The sequence below is a fragment of the Macaca fascicularis genome, chromosome 5 (assembly GCF_037993035.2).
Source record: "Macaca fascicularis isolate 582-1 chromosome 5, T2T-MFA8v1.1".
NCBI lineage: Eukaryota > Metazoa > Chordata > Mammalia > Primates > Cercopithecidae > Macaca > Macaca fascicularis.
The window spans coordinates 118165664-118171663 of NC_088379.1; positions in this window are offsets into that span (position 1 = coordinate 118165664).

The window sequence follows — 6000 nt, forward strand, 5'->3', positions numbered from 1 at the left end:
TCCCTGGTATATATCAGACGCTGACTCTTTAAACATTAGAGATACAGAGGAAAGGTCCTTGCCCTTGAATTTACAATCCCTTGGTAAAGACAGACAAGTGAATACAGTGTAATTATAGTATAGTGTGATAGGACAAACGTCACTCCAGATGAGATGCATTCTGTAAGTAAAATATTTCTTCATGACCTTTCCAAGTCCCCGTTGAACCTGTCATGTTTTTGGTAAATTCTTACTGAATTACTGTGCTTAGCACACAGTAATTACTTACTATTTGTTTAATTGAATTAACTTGAATGTGTACTTCATGATGTTTCCCAAGTGCAAATGTTTAGTTGCATAAAGGTGGGTTGTGTTTTCAAGTTGCTTATTCTTAGTATTCACATTTCTTTTCTTTTTTCAAGTATCTGCTCTGTACCTATCCTTGTACATGTCAGTGGGATCTGCTTCTTTAACTGCAAAACCAATTTTATTTTATTTTTTTCCTGAAGATCTGCTTGTTGAGAAAGCAAAACCAATTTTATTTAATCACCCTCCAACATCTCAGTATCGCTTTTACAAATAAAACTTTATGGACCATTGTCTGAATTGAGATGTGCTACCAGTATAAAATACAGATTTTTTTGGAAGAATTGGAAAAGATTATTAATTTTTTCATATTGAATACGTATTGAAATAATATTGTATTAAAATATATTATTAAAATTAATTTCACCTGTTTCTGGTTAATTTTGTATGTGGCTACTAGAAAATTTTAATTGCTTATGTAGCTCACATATTTCGATTAGACAGTGGTGAGCTGGAGGAACCACATTGCAACTAGAATCAATGGCAGTATTTACTGTAATAGCTCATGCTGACTCACAGTTACTGAATAAATTGGGAATACCAAAAACTTATATCTTTGCACAAGGCTTAACTGATGCCAGAAAAAGAAAAAAAAGTTATTTTGTCCTCGAATCCATTTGATAAGCCTCATGCTTTGTTATCTTTTGACTCAAAATAGATCTGGATTTGTATTTTCCTGTTTCCTGCAGTATGACTATATAAAATTGTCAAGACGTAAAGAGTTTATTATTTTTCTATACTTGAAGAACATTTTGTGGAATTATTTTAAAAGTAACTGCTGAATTATATACCTGCCTAGTTTTATTTTAATATCAAGAAAATATGTACTAAAATTGGCTGAATATATATATTTTTTTTGAGACGGAGTGTCCCTGTCGCCCAGGCTGGAGTGCAGTGGCGCCATCTCCACTCACTGTAAGCTCCGCCTCCTCGGTTCACGCCATTCTCCTGCCTCAGCCTCTCAAGTAGTTGGGACTACAAGCGCCTGCCACCAGGCCCAGCTAATTTTTTGTATTTTTAGTAGAGACCGGGGTTTCACCGTGTTAGCCAGGATGGTCTCGATCTCCTGACCTCGTGATCCACCCGCCTCGGCCTCCCAAAGTGCTGGGATTACAAGTGTGAGCCACCGCGCCCAACAAGGCTGAATATTTTTAAATTAATCATAATATCCTAGAAGTTAACTAGTGAGGCCAAATGGGGTGGCTCACGCCTATAATCCCAGCACTTTGTGAGGCCAAGGTGGGCGGATCACCTGAGGTCAGGAGTTCAAGACCAGCCTGGCCAACATGGCGAAACCCCATCTCTGCTAAAAATACACAAATCAGTCAGACATGGTGGTGCACACCTGTAATTCCAGCTACGAGGGTGGCTGAGGCAGGAGATGCGCTTGAATCCAGGAGGTGGAGATTGCAGTGAGCCGAGACCGTGCCATTGCACTCTAGCCTGACCAACAAGAGCAAAATTCTGTCTCTAAAAAAGAAAAAAATCAGAAGTTAACTAGTGAATGTATTATGCAATTGACTGAGTTTGAATCTAATAAGTATGGCCAAATAATGTCCATTTTATGGTGCTTTATTTAAAGTACAAACTCCATTACGTCTGTTCTAACACAAATCTCAGCCCACAAATTAAGGTATACATAAGATTATTTTATATAATTCAATATAATCTCGACAAGGCACGGTGGCTCCCACCTATAATCCCAGGACTTTGGGAGGCCGAGGCGAGCAGATCACTTGAGGTCAGGAGTTGGAGACCACCTTAGCCGACACGGCGAAACCTGTCTCTACTACAAATGCAAAAATTAGCCAGGCATGGTGGCACACGCATGTAATTCCAGCTACTTGGGAGGCTGAGGCAGGAGAATGGCTTGAACCCAGGAGGCTGAGGCTGCAGTGAGCCAAGATCACACCATTGCACGCCATCCTGGGCAACAAATGTAACTGAAGATTTTTTTTTTTTTTTTGAATTAGGGTCTCACTCTGTTACCCAGGTTGGAGTGCAATGGCTCAATCACAGCTCACTGCAGCCTCTAACTTTTGGGCTCAAGCAATTCTGCCGCCTCAGCCTCCTGAGTAGCCAGGACTGCAGGCAGGCGCCATCATGCCTGGCTAATTGTTTGAATTTTTGGTAGAGACAGGGTTTGTCCATGTCGGCCAGGGTGGTCTCAAACTCTTGGCCTCGGGTGATCCGCCTGCCTCTATCTCCCATTGTGCTGGATTACAGGCGTGAGCCACCACGCCCGACCTGACACTGTCTCAAAAAAAGAAAAAAGGAATATCACAGTGCGTGCTGTACAGGGAAATGATTAATGATATTTGTATGGATGGATGAATCACTTATATATTTGTAACAATTACATAGTCATTTAAATATGCAAAAGCACAGAGCTAAAAATAAAAGTAACCTAACTAATCACTTTAGGCTTGTTTTTGTTTGTTTGTTTGTTTTTGAGCAGAGTCTCCCTCTGTTGCCCAGGCTGCAGTGCAGTGGCGCGATCTCGGCTCACTGCAAACTCCACCTCCCGGGTTCAAGTGATTCTTCTGCCTCAGCCTCCCGAGTAGCTGGGATTACAGGCGCATGCCACCATGCCCGGCTAATTTTTGTATTTTTAGTAGAGATGGAGTTTCACCATATTGGCCAGGCTGGTCTCGAACTCCTGACATCGTGATCCACCCGCCTCGGCCTCCCAAAGTGTTGGGATTACAGGCGTGAGCCACCACCCCTGGCCCTCACTTTATGTTTCATAACATTTAATTAAGTCCTACAAAAAAACTATTGCATTGACAAGTATCTTTTTATTTTTTATTTTTTATTTTATTTATTTATTTTTTTTTTTTTTGAGACGGAGTCTCGCTCTGTCGCCCAGGCTGGAGTGCAGTGGCGCGATCTCGGCTCACTGCAAGCTCCGCCTCCTGGGTTTACGCCATTCTCCTGCCTCAGCCTCCTGAGTAGCTGGGACTACAGGCGCCCGCCACCGCGCCCGGCTAATTTTTTGTATTTTTAGTAGAGACGGGGTTTCACCGTGGTCTCGATCTCCTGACCTTGTGATCCGCCCGCCTCGGCCTCCCAAAGTGCTGGGATTACAGGCGTGAGCCACCGCGCCCGGCGACAAGTATCTTTTTAACTTCTTATTGAGGTAAATCATGTGTACCAAAAACTGTACAAAAAGTGTACCAAAGATCTATGAAATTTTACAAAACAAATGTACCTGGGTAACTGCACTCAAATCAACAAACAGATTACTTCAAGTCAAAGATGCACGTCAGGGGGAAAAATAAGAAACACATTATTAGCTGGGCAACTTGGCACATTCCTGTAGTTCCAGCTACTCAGGATGCAGAGGCAGGAGAACTGCTTGAGACCAGGAGTTTGAGACAAGCCTGGGCAACATAGGAAGACCCGGTCTCTTATTTAAAAAATTAACCAGGCAGGCTGGGTGCGGTGGCTTATGCCTGTAATCCCAGCACTTTGGGAGGCTGAAGCAGGTGGATCATGAGGTCAGGAGATGGAGACCATCCTGGCTAACACAGTAAAGCCCGTCTCTACTAAAAATACAAAAAATTAGCCAGGTGTGGTGGCACGTGCCTGTAGTCCCAGCCACTAGGGAGGCTGAGGTAGGAGAATTGCTTGAACCCAGGAGGTGGAGGTTGCAGTGAGTCGAGATCGCGCCACTGCACTCCAGCCTGGGTGACAGCAAGACTCCGTCTCAAAAAAAAAAAAAAAAAAAAAAAAAAAAAAAAAAAAAGCCAGACGTGGTGACACATGTCTGTAGTCCTAGCTACTTGGGAGGCTGAGACTGAAGGATTACTTAGTCTAGTAGTTGGAGGCTACAGTGAGCTATGATGGTTCCACTATACTCCACACTGGATGACAGAATGTGACTCTCTCTCTGAAAAACAAACTAAAATTATATCAGCCTTGGAACTGATTGGAAAAATGTGATGGCCAGGTATGGTGGCACATTCCTGTAGCATCCTACTCAGGAAGCTGAGGCAGGAGAATTGCTGGAACCCAGGAGTTCAAGACCACCCTGGGCAATATAGTGAGAGTCTATCTTAAAAAACACACACACACACAAATGGCCAGGCACAGTGGCTCACGTCTGTAATCCCAGCACTTTGGGAGGCCGAGATGGGTGGATCACCTGGGGTCAGGAGTTCAAGACCAGCCTGGCCATCATGGTGAAACCCCGTGTCTACTAAAAATATTAAAAAATTAGCCGGCATGAGGGCCGGGCGCGGTGGCTCAAGCCTGTAATCCCAGCACTTTGGGAGGCCGAGACGGGCGGATCACGAGGTCAGGAGATCGAGACCATCCTGGCTAACACGGTGAAACCCCGTCTTTACTAAAAAATACAAAAAACTAGCCGGGCGCGGTGGCGGGCGCCTGTAGTCCCAGCTACTTGGGAGGCTGAGGCAGGAGAATGGCGTAAACCCGGGAGGCGGAGCTTGCAGTGAGCTGAGATCCAGCCACCGCACTCCAGCCTGGGTGACAGAGCGAGACTCCGTCTCAAAAAAAAAAAAAAAAAAAAAATTAGCCGGCATGGTGGTGCATGCCTGTAATCCCAGCTACTCAGGAGGCTGAGGCAAGAGAATCACTTGAACTCAGGAAGAGGAGGTTGCAGTGAGCTGAGATCGCACCATTATACTTCCAGCCTGGGCAATAAGAGTGAAACTCCATCTAAAAAAAAACCACAACGAAACAGATTATTATTAGCAACCCCTCCTTCAGTCACTTTCCAAGGAAGAACTCAACAGAATAGATTCGTTGTATCTGATTTATGCTTTATGTCAAAAGAATCATACATTTAGATGATCTTTGGTGTCATTGGTTTGCTCATTACAAGATTGTTCCTAGAAGAAAAAAACAAAAAATCCATCAAAAAAAGACTATTTACATGATGGTATATTTACACAATGAAATACAATACTCAGCAGTGGTTATGATTGAAGTAGAGGCTGGGTGCCAAGGCTCATACCTCAATCCTAGCACTTTTGGGAGGCTGAGGCGGACGGATTACCTGGGGTCAGGAGTTCGAGACCAGCCTCCCCAACATGGTGAAACCCTGTCTCTACTAAAAATAGAAAAATTAGCCGGGCGTGGTGGTGGGCGCCTATAATCCCAGCTACTCAGGAGGCTGAGGCAGAAGAATCACTTGAACCCGGGAGGCAGAGGTTGCAGTGAGCCGAGATCCTGCCACTGAACTCTAGCCTGGGCAAAACAGCAAAACTCTGTCTTAAAAAAAAAAAAAAAAAAAAAAAGATTGAAGTGGAAAAAAGATGTTCCAATTCAGTACATGTGGTATTAGCCCATCTAGGTAAACATATTAAGGAGAATATATCTCCTTTTAAGAAGTATATATCATACATGTGCTGTTATATACATTAAACACATTTTAGAATAATATAGGAAATTAACAGTGGTCCCCTTTTGTTTTCCTTTACCACATAGGAAGTCAAAGTTTATAACAGTGGTTGCTTTGATGAAGAACTGAAGCAAAGATGGAAACTTTTTTTATTTTAGTATTTGTGTCCTGTTTGTATATTTTAGTAAAAATGCATTATTTTATTTAATGTATTTTAAGTAGACAAATGGAAAGTTGAAGAATCTTTCAAATACAATCTTCATGTTTCATATGAAAGCCTTTGTATG